This window comes from Nymphaea colorata, chromosome 1, assembly GCF_008831285.2.
Source record: "Nymphaea colorata isolate Beijing-Zhang1983 chromosome 1, ASM883128v2, whole genome shotgun sequence".
NCBI classification, from domain to species: Eukaryota; Viridiplantae; Streptophyta; class Magnoliopsida; order Nymphaeales; family Nymphaeaceae; genus Nymphaea; species Nymphaea colorata.
The window spans coordinates 38,041,552-38,055,595 of NC_045138.2; the positions used below are offsets into that span (position 1 = coordinate 38,041,552).

Consider the following 14,044-nt stretch of genomic DNA (forward strand, 5'->3'; position numbering starts at 1 on the left):
GGTAAGGGAATGGCTTGATCTCTGGGGTTTGGGGAAGGCCGGACTTTTCTGAGTATCGTCCTCTACCTTCCCTAAATTTTCGTTCCTTCTTCTTCTCTGCCCCTTCCCTTCCCCTTCTGCCTTTCTCTGGAGATCCTACCTAGTAGCTACACGATCGTCGAGCGCGGAACGTGGGAAAGGAAAAACAAGAAAGCTAGACACGAAGAACGAAAGAATCCAAGCCAGAGCTTCCTTCTAGGCCGGTCGGAGCACCGCCGGAGGTCAATATCTCCCGATTCCGTTCTCACGCTCGCAATACCGGAAAAGGTGAATTCATCTGCTCTTTTTTCTGTGTTCGCGTGCCCTTCCTCCCCTGAGAGGTTTCCTGTCCACTTTTCTTTTTCGAAAAGCCCTTCTCGATGAGCCGCGGTTTACTTAGTAAGATTACCAAACTAACTCGACGACGAACTGGTTATGAGCTAAGTCGAACTGAGCGACCTGCTTGCTCAGTTCAAAAAGCCAGGAAAAGTTCCTCTCTTCTAGAGCAGTACGCCCGCATCTACAGTTTTTCTTACTAATGAAACAACACATGCTTGGATTTGTTTGTGTTGATCAAAAAGCATAATTGCCGTCATTTCTTAAACAAATTTGAGTATAGGTACGTTCAGAACACCCAATTATCTCAAGCCCCTAGATTTGGGGTGAGAAAAAGATAAAAAGAATAATTGAATGAACAATGAAAAAAAATCAAGGGACTTTCCTTATTTTTTTCATTAGTCTTTCTTTCGTAGCACCATCCACTACAATAGCACCATCCACGCAAGTCGTTTTTTTGTTAGAGGAAAGAAAGATTGATTAAGGAAATGAGGACGTTTTAAGGTGCTATTTTTTGAAGTCTCCTGGTCTCGAGATTTCATTGTTCATTCGGTTATTCTTCTATCTTTTTCCTTGTCCAAATCTGGGGGCTTGCGATAAGTGGGTGTTCTTAATCTCAGTGAAGTTTATGTCTTTCTCGAAATACTTATTAGAGAGGACGGAACACATTTAGCTGTGAATTGGGGAGTCCAAAACTCGGTCATACTTGTCATTATCCTTCAAACGTGATTCGTGTTTCTAAGAATTCTCTTGATACAATAACCAGAGTTTCTTTAAAAAGAATCTGGATGTCACTTCCCCATGTTTGTGTTTAGACGACCATCAACTCTTAATTGTAACAGAAAATACTGAAAACCTGGAAACCTTTATCAATCCATGTGAACGGTGGAGCTCATAAAACTCACTGGTTCAATTTGGCTGCCCACCGGTGAAGCCAAGGCATATCGGCTGGTTTGTTCGGTTTCATTTCTCAATTTTCAGTCTCACTACCACCATTAGTGGGGTCATCACAACAAATGATTGGATGGTGCTTGGAAACAAAGATATAAAAAAAGGAAAGCTGAAGCCTGTTTCTCAATAGCCTTTTTCAGCTTTCCTACAATCTTTTTGAGGGAGAAGAAGAAAGGTTCTTGAGAAATGTAAAGAAACAGGGTTTACCATTCCTTTTTATATCTTTGTTTCCGAAGCACCACATGTGATGAGCCCCGCCAGTTGTGGTGATAGTTGTGAGGCTGAGAAATGAAGCCAAACCAACAAACCGAGAATGAGATGCCTTTTCTTCATTTGTTGGGAGCCGAGCCGAACCAGCGAGTTTTATGAGCTCAAGTTTCTTGGATAAGATTGCTGTTCGAGGTGCTTTGTGGAATTCTGAAAATATATTGCTTCAAGTAAGGTATATATACTCATTCTAGAAAAACGGAAACTTGTATGCTATTTAGAATACATAATCAAACATGCGGCGTGCAGGCTTCCCAATTTATGATCTGTCGACATTCTTAATGTGTGAAGGGTGATCATCGTATAGGTACAGTTATGCTGATACTCTCTTGATTTTGGAAGTGCTTAATAATTATGTCAAACTAAGTTCAAAATGAAAAGAGAACTATGTAATTCTTATTTTGATTTGATAATCCAGGCAAAAATATCATGAATTTATGGATCTTTGGGTTGTTTGAACCATGTTCATAAATAAACTCGTGAAATGGAAGCAACGAAGCTGGGTCCATCATGGCCGTCTCGGCAGGCTACATTTGCGTGCACCTATGTGGCCAATTGGGCGGTTGTGGGGAGTGCGGTTGCTACGGCGGGAGTTAAGGCATCATCAATTAGGGTTTAGGGGTTAGGGCTGAACACAAGCCAAGTCGAGCCCGAGCTCGGCTCAAGCTTGAAAATAACTCGACTACACTGGCTCAAACTCGACTCGATAGTCACGTGTCGAGCTCGACTCGATTAAGCTCGCTAAACTTGTTTAGTTCAAAAATCCTTACTTGTTGAGCTCGAGCTCGATTAAGGCTAGATTAACTCGTTACAAAGGAACACAAACAAAAAACCAACTTATCTATTGCAAGAGAAATAAAATTTTGGTAACCAGGAACCTATCCCGATTTGGAAACCATATAGCTCGTGAGTCGTGAAAAAAGGCTAAGATTCAAACAAACATTGCAAAACCACACAATTGAGAGGACGAAATATAGATGCAATTCCAATTAATAACTACACAAGCGGGAGAGTTTGGAATTCCTGGCTGAGAGTTGAAGTACAATGACAAGCGAGCTTACCTGCAGCTGCAATAAAGCTAATGGCGGCACAATTAGCCTTATGGACTTAATAATGAATTTAGCAACTCTTGGCGCTATAGAAACAAGAGAACCTTAACCATTCTCAATCACATATATGACAATTCACATTCCAGCCTCTCAACACTTACAAAGACATATAAATCAACTATTTATTCGTAGTAGACCTTATTCACCGCAGCTGCCAACAATAACAATATTATAAACAAAACAAGGAAATCATGACTAATGAATTCCTCTCACAGTTCTAAAGTGTAAATAGTCAAATGACAACCATTTCATATGGACAAATAGACGAATACATGAACATCAATAGATACTTTAGATAAGCAAAATGAATTCACTTCTGCACTGAAAATAGACTATCAAAAGAGAAATGGAGTATCATAAACAAATCAAATGATAATAAGCAAGATGAAGGACCTATTGACAATGCAACACAAAATATTTCATAGAGGTCAATAATCACCATTCATTTCACAACTACTATTTGAATAAAAGGAGCAGATATCTATTGGGAAAAAATTCCTATATGCTCATAGCTCTAGCTCCAAATGGGTGTCAGAACAGTTTCTCCAAATGGAAGGCAGGCCAGTTCCATCAAATTCATTCCAAATGAATGAGACTTCTACATAATTAGCTTGTTCAGAAGTATGTAAAAATATGTGAACAAATGTTTTAAGAGCCTTCTCTCCTCTCAAGGAACCAAAACTTGAAAATGAACCATCCATTCTTCTAGCCACAATAACAGCAAAGCTCCTAAATAACATAGAAAAAGGACTATGTCACATTATTGTCAAATTTAAAAAATTGTTCTTAAGAGGTGAAGGAAAGTTAAAGATTACTTAACATGGAAAAAAAAAGAAACATATACTAATATGGCAGCAGTCCTAACACACACATTAACATCATATAACAACCCAAAAAGTTAAAACAAATTCTCTAGTTAAGTATATAATAGGAAATTAAGCAAGCATTAAACAACAAGAATGAACCATATTTCACAAAATGACCAACATTTGGAATGAATAACAATTAACAAGAGCACATCATCGTAGCAGTATACTTTGCATTTACCTCTTCAAGCCGCTTTCTTATACTGTTCTCAGGGCCCAATATGAGGCCAATGAAGTTGATATTTGGATACGCTTTGAGAAATATATAAAAATATGTGAACAGACTTGTAATTTAAATTCCAAGCACAGACCTGTACATTGCCGAGTACAAATTAAATGTTGTTGCATGAACAAATAAAGCCTAGATTACGTAGTTGGAATCTTTGAAAGAGTCTTGGCAATGAAAAATTAACTAAAAAAGAACCTTGGTTTGTTTCTGGCTGTGACAGGAACCTTGGTTTGCTAATGATGCTCTTGATTGAGGTAACATGGAAACTATAACAGACTTTTGCTTTGATTATTAAGAAGAAATAAACTCTCCAAGCACTGTTTGTTGAAGCATCACAGTCTCAACTGATGTTATACAACCACTGTAAGATGAAATGAAGTCAAACAACATAAATATCCAAGTAGTTAATGACATGTGGAAAAACCAAAGGACTTAGAACAACCTGCAAGCAACGCAATCATGTAATGTGAAAGTGACAGGTTCACTTTGCTGACTTTTCTGAGATAGCAACTTCTTTTGGCCCTACAAAACGAACAACCTAAACTCCTTCGTAAACTAAGGCACCATGTTTGAATGATATTTGATTAAAGACTGCCAAAATCATGATTGCATGTTCAACAGACAACAACTATTTTCTGGAGACTTCAAACACAACATTCGAGTTCAGGCTCCATTCAGCAATCAAACGAGAAGTGGAAAAGAGGAAACATCATGTAGTATGCTTCAAAAATAAGATAACATAGCATGTCCAGATGGACGACTTCATCCAGAAATTTGGAAGGTAGAAAATAGCACAGCCCGAGCTTGCCACATTGAGTCTATAAGAACCCAAACTGTGTTCAGAAAAAAGCAAAAAAAGACAACCAGGTTTTTTGGACTGCCAATAAGCTCGTCTCACAATTTCAGGAAAACGAAAATGTGGACAAAACAAAAATGTGGACACGATCCCAGAGTGGCCTATTGTCTAACGAAGAAGAAAATTGACGAAGATAACACAAAAAGCAGTGTACCCACTTCTCCCAATAAAGGGAAAGTCAACTACAGATCGAGAAAAATAAGAACAATCACCACAAAATCTTCTTGCTCGTCTATGAAAATGTTCGAAAAGAAACCCTCAAAAACACAAAAAAAAAAGACATTTACCGTTGGAATGGCGCTAGCCACACTAGCAATGGCTGCTGCCTTCAGTCCTGCCCGAACCCCCTCTACACAAACACCAAGAAACAAGAACTCAAAGTGAAAATTTGTAGCATGTACCAACAAAACCAGCGAAACTAATTTGTGGTTTCTCAGAAGGAGATGCAAGGGGAGATCGGTTGAAGGCGGCGGCGCTCACCTGAAACCTTGAAGGATGACACGGAGTAACGAACTTACGAGGGTTTCACTTGGGGAAAAAATTTTGATACGATAGAGAGAACAAATGGGCAAAGAGGTACTCACTGGCTCACTGCGACGAGAGATGGAGAGAGTTGTCGGTGTTTTACCAGGGTCACCAGAATGGCAGAACCCAACGCCGACGGTCCTCGTCAACAAGGAAAGATCAAAGCTGCGGCGGCCTGAAACCAGTTGAAGTATGAAGGCATTGAAGGGTTTTCTAAGGAGATGGAGAGGGAGAAGGCTGAAGCGGAGAGCACAGGTAGGAAAGGAGAAGAGAAGGAGAAGTTTCGAGATGACGGACGACGAGAGACAGAGAGTCGAAGAGTCGAAGAGAGGGAGAACAAAAAGGAAACAAAGTTAAAACTGAAAAAGAGTTTCCCGCCTGAACGCTGAATCGGTTCTCGAAAACCCGTAGAGTCAAACTTTAACGGGTTCAGTTGAGTGAACTCGAACTCAACTTTGAGTCGACTCACAAATTCGAGCTTGATTCGTTCAATTTCGTTCAAGATATGATGCAGCTCGAACTCGAGAACTCACATATGAGTCGAGTTCGAGTAGTTTGACTCATTGTTCACCCCAAATCATTAACTTCAACTCGGCTCGACTCTTTGTTCACCCTTAATCTTTTTCCCTTGGGGTTGCATTTGTGTCGTTGGCGATCGGGTCCCCATGTGCAATGTTTGACCTTTGGTAAAGGCACGTTGGAGGGGTGGCTTCTCGACTCTGAGATGGTGCGACGTGGTGCAGCGGTGCAGTTGGAAGTGTGCGCATCTATGTCAACATTTGGCAGCACTAAGTGGCGGCGATGTGTGCGGAGAGGAAGAGGGGAGTGGTTCGTTCCGTATCAAATACATCACGGAAATCAGTGATGGCACAAACGGGAGTAATCCCTACATTTTCAAAGAAAATTTAACGATAGGATGTGCTTTCGTTTTAAAAGCTAGAAAAGTGCTCTTGATTCGCTGTGTACAATTTGATGTATAACGATTCAGATTTTGATCAAATAAAAATTTGAATATTTTACAAGCACGTCATCAACTATGATGACTAAACACACTAAAGTTTGGAGATTTGTTACTTAACTGCCTTCTGTATAATTAATACGAAGTACTTAAAAACGAATTGTTTTTGCCATTCTTTCTTCTGTTAGGTGCTCCTTCATAAAATTTCAAAAAATGGGTAAGAATCTACGTTCTGAAAGATGATAATCACAACAGTAAAGTTGGACTTTTTGAAAAAGACACGCGAATTTCACATCAATGCAACTACAGAAACATTATATAATCAAGTCAAGTGATCCATCTGGAGGACAATAAAAAATATAGGAGGTTAACCGAATATTTTCAGTACCTCGATTTTGATTTACCAGTTTTTAGTGAATATTTGAAAGCATTTACTAGAGAGCAAATTAGACGAATAACGACGAAAGACTGTCACAATTTATGGTGTCGCAATAGCAGTCACAGGTGGAGGAAATTACGACACTGATAATAGTCTTAATGGCGGCGATTGGTAATGACGGTGGCCATGAGAGGCGGTAGCATGGCAAAAAACGAATTTTACTAAACATTTCAAAAAAAGTGGTGCTATTAGTAGGTTCAGAAAAAAGTAATCTTTTCTACGGTACATTTTTTTGTTACCTTCACAAGAAGCTATTATCGTGGGTGGATTTTCGCCTTCTGAAGCTATTATCTTATTCATAGTTCTTATTGATAATCAAAATTTTGACAAGGGTTGAAAAATAATTTTTAAATTTTTTTTATATAAGATGAATAAAGTTTTTAAAAATTTATATGTAAAATATTTTGAGGGAAACCATAGCCCCTACTGGCCCCTGACTCCGCCCTGCGTAATTCACCTGCCATAGCCATGATAGCAAGAAGTTTATATCGATGTATGGTGAAAGAAGAAATAAAAGTAGGAACAAAACTTAAAAAAAGTTTCTAGATATTTAAGCTTCTCTTTGACTAATCGATCTGATCCTGAATGGCGTCCATTCTTTTAGAATGGCAATCTTTACCCACTTTTTGAACATGATCTGGTCCTACTACGCGGGCAGGATGTTGGTTTTTTTTTTTTTTGTTAGGAGAAAATGAGGCAGTGGCCGAGATACATGGGGTCTGGTGTAGGCGGTGCATATCAAAAGTTTCATTGAAAAAATGGAAAATCATATCGCGATGCAGATGACTTACATCAAACCTATGTTGGTGACTCGAGCGCCCCTCCGCCAAAATATCTTGGCTCTACCATCGGTAGAAAGCAGAGTATAAGTTGCTATAGAAATCATAGGATATTTCTTCTGTTGAAACTCTAGTTACTGTGGTACCTAACAGAACCTTTTGAAGAAAAAAGCCTAGAACTTGTGCTGGTAGATGCTCCACTTATAGCAAAAGAAAAAGAAAAGGTTTTGATAAAGAATATATTACATTTATTTTCAATGGGCACGATTCGATTCTAGTTGATGTTCGGTCTGCGTCTTTTGACATGAAATCGATGGCCAATAAGTATGTCTTACTTATATTCTCAAAAGTAGGTAGCCTTTTATGAAAAGTTAATTTCTATTAAATCGCAGAAGAAACTACTTATTGTGTTAGAAACATAGATGCCGGATTATCATGTCGTGACCATGAATGTATTCAGAGTAAGTGTAAAATTTTGAAGCAAACTCTCTTTGAGCCTTAAAACTTTCGCAAGGCAAGTACGGGAGAGGAGGCTCAGCCGCACAAGAAGCCGCAATAAGGGTCGAACCATGACTATTCACTTCCAAGAGTGGCTTTTCCTCAGTTGTGCTGAGCTCTCGGGTTTCCTTAGCGTCACCTCATTCAATAAAAAGCCACTAGTGCAATTACTAGTTAGCGAGAAGGACTTGTTGCGGGCTAGCATGAGGTTAATACTCCACACTGTCTAAAAAAGAAGCCCGACGGCTCCTCCATCCCTTTGTCTCTAAGGGTATGGGCAGCGTTGAAGTCTAGAAGAGATATGATACACCGATTAAAGAGTGTCACCATTTGCGGTCCAAGACCAATAGCAATCACAGGAATTCAACCGATGACATGCCTTAAATGCACCACTTACCCGACCAACCATGCTAGGGGAGCAAGCCAGACTTGTTAGATTGGATCCAAGTAACATGAAAACTGGATGGTTAGCTAGGTTGCACTATCATAACAAAAGTTCTTGGTTTGGAATTCTTTTAAACTTATCCTCCAATTTGGCTGTCACAAAAGAAAAATTAGATGTTTGGATGGGATTTGACTTGTGCTTTTTTGTTGGTCAGTTACATGTTTTAAAGCTATGACTCCATTAAAAGTCAGTAGATTTATATACAACTTTAGTGCATTCCAAAGCGTGATCACTTGAACAAGTCATACTTTCATTGGGTTTGGTATGAACCAAGGCAATGACAAGGAAGCCGAGTTCCAGTTCAGAATCATGTAGATCATGTCATAAACTGGATGGGGTATAAAATAAAGTACAAATTCGTGCTTCTCAAAGCCACATGGTGGGTGGCTTGATTTCACAAACTCCGAGTTCTATAGTGATCAGATTGGTTCGTAGTGAATGCATATCACCCCATTATCAAGGCACCAACTGTGAGTATACATGGCCGACCTAGTTAATACAGCAACTTGTTGGGGGAGAAAGAGAGGGAGAGAGGGAGAGGAAGAGACTGTGTCCTTATGGGGAGCAGATACTACCGGGTGCTCCACCAAGTTGTGGATCAAACTATTCGAATGGTATTTGTACACAAGGTCAACGGCCTGGCATGAAAATGCAACCAGGCTTTGGCCAACTCATTGAACCGGCGGGAACAGTAAACCCACTAGATATTTGCTCAATATGACTAGAAAGCACAGGATGCTTGAAGCCCATAACATCACTGTGTCCTGTACTTAGCCAAAAACTGTCTGCATGCATTCTGGACATGCCCTTTTCTGGACTGTGGAATTTGATGTACATAAATTGATTTAAGAGCCCCAGGTCCTTCTTGCCAGCCATGATCATGGCAGGTGGATGGATGATGTGCCTGTTGAAGCTGTCTGCCTTTCTTGAAATGCCTTTTCTTTATTGTGAAATATGATGCACATCGATTTGAGAAGCATGGCCCTTCTTGGCAGCCATTACCATGGCTGTTGATCATGGATGATTTGAGTCTGCACTGATGGTGTTTGTGACTATTAGTGGTATCCAACGTCAGAGCAGTAATCGTCTTTAGCATGTTGGAAACACAGATTTGGATATTCCTCCCTACCATTAAAAGTTTATCTGGTTATGGATGTCCTACGCAGACGTATCAGATTGGTTGATCATTGCTTATCATGCACTAAGGAATACACTTGCCTGCTGAGTGGATTGACATTCTGCCTGCACATATGACGAAAAGATGTTTGATTTATTGCATAATTTGCTTTAAGATCGCATACTAACTTTTATTTTCTTGGCGTTTCTGCAGATCCGCCTAATAGAAAAAGCACCAGGCGGAGATACCTTGGTCCCTGCAAAAGTGGTTTTCATTACTTGAAATCTGCATTTGGCGTTTAAATTCCTGCTTTACCTTTGATATGTTCACCTTTGATATGTTCTACGGCACGTGCTTTCTGCACCTCCTGCCCCACCAGCTAGGCTATGCCTCTCGGGGCTTGATGATCTAATGAATTGAAGTTGGTATTATAATCAACTCAAACTGTCAAACTGGGGATATTCCAATCAGAAATCTGCCGGGAGATAGGATCTCAGTATTTTATTACCAAAAAAATCTTATGTACATCAAAAAATAAAGGGATGCAGAGCATCAGATCTTCACGAAAAGGAAAACAAGCAGTAACACTCCAACTGCTCAAGGACTTTGGCAAAAGAACCGATTGGAATTGCAGTTACAATACCCGAATTCATCGACATCTTCAGTGAAATTAAGTAAATCAATCTCATACAAGGTGTCCTCTTCTCCATTGGAGATGAGCTTTCTACATATTTCTAGCATTGGTCTATCGTCTGAAATCTGTAGAAAAGGTGTCCACTCTGCAACTAAAGACAGCGCAGAGGCGGGCATTGTCGTCTGGCCTGGGGAAAAGAGATTGGATTTGAAAAAGGTGCCCATTCAACCTTTTACCCCCCTTGTTATAAGTAAGTTCCATCGTCTTGATCGATGAAATGCACTGAATAATTTGAGATTTTAACCTAATGAAGGTTCGTGGTGATCAGTGTGATTGGCAAAAGGGAAAAGAGTATCATTCCCTTGTGCCTTTGGTGCATTTCGCATTGTTAAATAGAAGCACACCAATGAACCTGATCTCCACTTCGTAAATTATTCTCTTAAAAGGAGCAAACATATCAGGTGCGGTTGTTAGGCCATGCCTTCCCAAATATGCCTTCTATGTTTGCCTCCCAGCCTTCTAAGTTGTTCTTTTTTAAAATATAACCATGGAGATGGATGCAAAATACATGAATAAAAATGCATGAAAATCAGATGTCTTGACAAACTCTATGAGGCAGTTAATTTTTAAAATGCTGTAAAATCTAATTTACGTATCTGATTTTTATGTTCTTTCTAATCTTACAAATTCTAACATTAATTTTCATCCATCCGCATAATTAGGTTGGTGAAAGCACTACTTAAACGGTTGCGCCATAAGGCACTCGAACAGGCCAAGATAAAAGTGAGAGAAGTTAAAAGTGAGAGAAGTGACTACATATATTACATCTCTTAACATTGCTTTTGTTAGGCTTCTTTAAATGTGCTTATATTTACTCATAAAAATCAACCTATTTATTTAGTAGGGGAGATACTAGTAAGAGACCCAAGCCTCTTCACCTTTCCTTCGTGCCTCCAAGATGCAAGGCTACTTTGGAACATTGGTGGTGAGTGGTACGCATTTCAATTAAAGTGTCACATATCCTTTATTTGTAGCCAGAGGAGTGGTACAACTGAACTTCTATCGGCTCCCACCTATACTATGCCGTTCCGGACAATTAACCTATTTAATAGGGAACACGCAACCTTTTGGCTGTTTTTAAAGCATACTTCATAGCAATTATCAGGCTAAAAACAAAGTGGGGACATCCAAGACCTGGGACAACACCATGCCAAGCCCAAGATAAAGACTGGTGAATTCCCTTTGCTTATGAATTGCTACCAGTACGAGCTCCTAATCAGCATTGTGTCATCAAATGCTGCTGAAGAAGCTTATACCAACATCAGTTCAACTTTTTAAGTGAGAGAATATACTAAAAATATCAGCAGATATTCTTCTCAGAGTGGGGAGCACAGATCTCTCCACTATGATTCTAGAAAAGAAATTCGCTACTAAAATAATCTCACGGATGCTGGGAGGCGGTCTAACTCCCCAAGTATGCTCTTATTCTTCTAGACACTCATAAATCGTTTTCACCAATTCAACTCCCCAGATGCATGATCTCTGCACTACCAGTTAGGAGAGAGCATATTCCCTGCGATTCTGCGATGTCGTGGGAGACCGACCAAGTGAAGTCGGGAAAAGTGTGATGCTGAACCAGAAAGGTTGTGCTGCTTTTACTGCGTTTTCTGTAAAAAGTTGAGAGGATTTCCGTATGCTTCTCAAAATCTACCTTTGATTTTGTGCACGATTCGGTGCATTTCCTTCTTTCTTTCTGTTGTTAATTCCCTTGTGGGGAGACCAGCTGCGAACATTGTCTGAAGTTATGAAAGGTGCCATTCGGTTCTACGTAGTTGGGGACACTTAATGCTGCTCTGATTGGTTGCTTGAGGATCTTTGAGTCTCAGCAGCAAACAGAAGCAGGAAAGTCAGAGAAAGAATGAGAATGTTCCAGAATAGCGAGATGTGATTGGATGTCCACCGAACGGTGGAGGTGTTCCTTTCTTCGGCTGCGGCTGTACAGGACTTTAGTAGGTGTTTGATACGCTTGGTTGGAGTGCAAGCGAGAATCTCCCTAAGATGGTATGTCTAGGACAAAGTGTCAACATGTCTCACTTTTCTGTTTCTGTTTGAACTATGAACAGATTTTACGCAGAGAAAAGGAAATTTTTGGCCATGAAGTCTTTTGTTGCGGAAAACAACTACATGGCTTGTGCATGAGAATGGTTTAAACGAACATATTTTATCTACTAGATCAATCGTATGATTATATTACAATATTCAGTTAAGCAATGCAAAACATATTTGTGTGACTGTTTAAAATAAGAAATAAATGTTGTCACGTTAAAAATAACTTAAAGTGTAAGTTGAGACAAAAACTCTGGTGGCCCTTCTAGGGTAGTTATTTTTTTTCCTGGGGAGTCAATGGATTTGAGTCGGATAGAATATCCAGTCAAACTACTTAAAAAAAGTCGGATATGGAGAAACAATTTTACATTTAAAAGGAAATCTTTTGGTTCTGAATTTGGTTTTGAATAAATTTCCAAGCGGATTAAGATCCAGATTTAGTTTCAGATAAATATTCTATACATATCTAATATCCATAAATATTGGAAGATGGTTCTCAACATATCGTTGGATGCGGTTGTATACTTAAAAGTCCGATTCGGATGTGAACATAAAAGTCTGATTCATATTCAAATTGTAAATTTAAAAACATGTCTCAAATATAGAATGGACTTCTTTCATATTCAAATCTGAATATATGAACTTCCGTTAAATCAGATATTTAAAGGTACATCCGGTTCCATGAGAATCCATTCTTTTGAATCCCTACTTTCAAGGTGACAATAACAAACATATCACACACATATACGTACAGAGTGAGGTTGGCATTTTCTTGTTGCAATAAAAGTAATAAGGAAACCTTTTCTTCTTGCTTGCAACAAGAGAAGGTTGGCATTTGAGTCTCTTTTCAGAGCGGTGGGTTGGAACATCATATATTAATAGTTGGTCTTCGAATTCGGGATTGAACGGTTTCTAGTGTATATAGTTTGCAAGTCTTAATAAGGAAACCTTTTCTTGGTGCAAGCAACAAGAAAAGGTTTCCTTATTAATTCGAAGACCAACTATTCATATATGATGTTCCAACCCACCGCTCCGAAAAGAGACTCAAATGCCACCCCTCCCCCTAACAGATGCACACACACACATTAGTCCCGAGCCTCCAAGGTCCTGATCGGGAACCTGGGTTGGGTATGGTACACCTTTCAAGGGATGTAACGGTTCTAGGGAAGTAGCACCCATGGGAATAGAACTGATGACATGCCTTCGGTGCCTGCTCAATCAGTTATGCTACGCCCCTTGAGACATGAATATATGATGATCATGTTCTGCTGTAACACATGCGACTAACCAAACTTTAGAATGCAAAATCAAGGGAATAAAGGCCACGTGATGATTTTTCCGCCATTGGAGAGACTCCACACAAACTTTTTCTTGTTTCTCTCCCTCTCTTCAATGAGGATCATACTGTGCTAGGTGTGCGCTTTATACATGCACCAAGCCAATGGCAGCTAACTTAGTGAAGTCAAACTGGAAACCAGACATAAGTCATGCACATATCCAAGTGGGTACCCACAAACCAACACACATTCAGTGATGTGGATGCCACATGTTGCCCTGTCAGACCCAATTCTTGAGTATCAATAAACTGCTGGGCGAGCCCCACTGAAGTGCACATTCAAAAGGAACACTACAAAATAAACAAACACCATGGAAGGTCCAATCTGCAGGAAAGCAGAAGAAAGTGGAAGCCATCATGTAAAGAGCACTATGAAGGGCATAGAATTTTTTGCCTTCACATGCAATTTTAGTCTTTTCCTTCTTCTTTTGATGTTTATTTTCTTCTTTTTGACAAACTCTGGGGAGAGTTATCCTAAGGGATGGTTGGACTGCCTTGTGCTTTTGGTTGTTGTGTGTGGTGGAGATGGACCATTGATTGCTTTTTGGGTGCTTGTAGGGTTTACTTTCCCTCTC

General features: G+C 39.6%; 1 long non-coding RNA gene across 4 annotated transcripts; it reads right to left on the reverse strand.

The window, feature by feature from the left end:
- Nucleotides 1-312: 312 nt before the first annotated feature.
- On the reverse strand, nt 313-5,524 carry LOC116245957 (uncharacterized). 4 transcript variants are annotated; one of them, XR_007574964.1, is made up of 6 exons: nt 5,113-5,524; nt 4,920-4,981; nt 4,219-4,298; nt 3,972-4,137; nt 3,729-3,858; nt 313-1,722 (listed from the first exon to the last, which is right to left on the reverse strand). It is a non-coding gene; the product is annotated as an uncharacterized LOC116245957 (long non-coding RNA). The 4 variants fall into 4 exon arrangements; XR_007574962.1 differs by lacking the exon at nt 313-1,722 and adding an exon at nt 2,434-2,639; XR_007574957.1 differs by lacking the exon at nt 313-1,722 and adding an exon at nt 2,434-3,410 and having other exon boundaries at nt 5,113-5,523.
- Nucleotides 5,525-14,044: the final 8,520 nt, after the last annotated feature.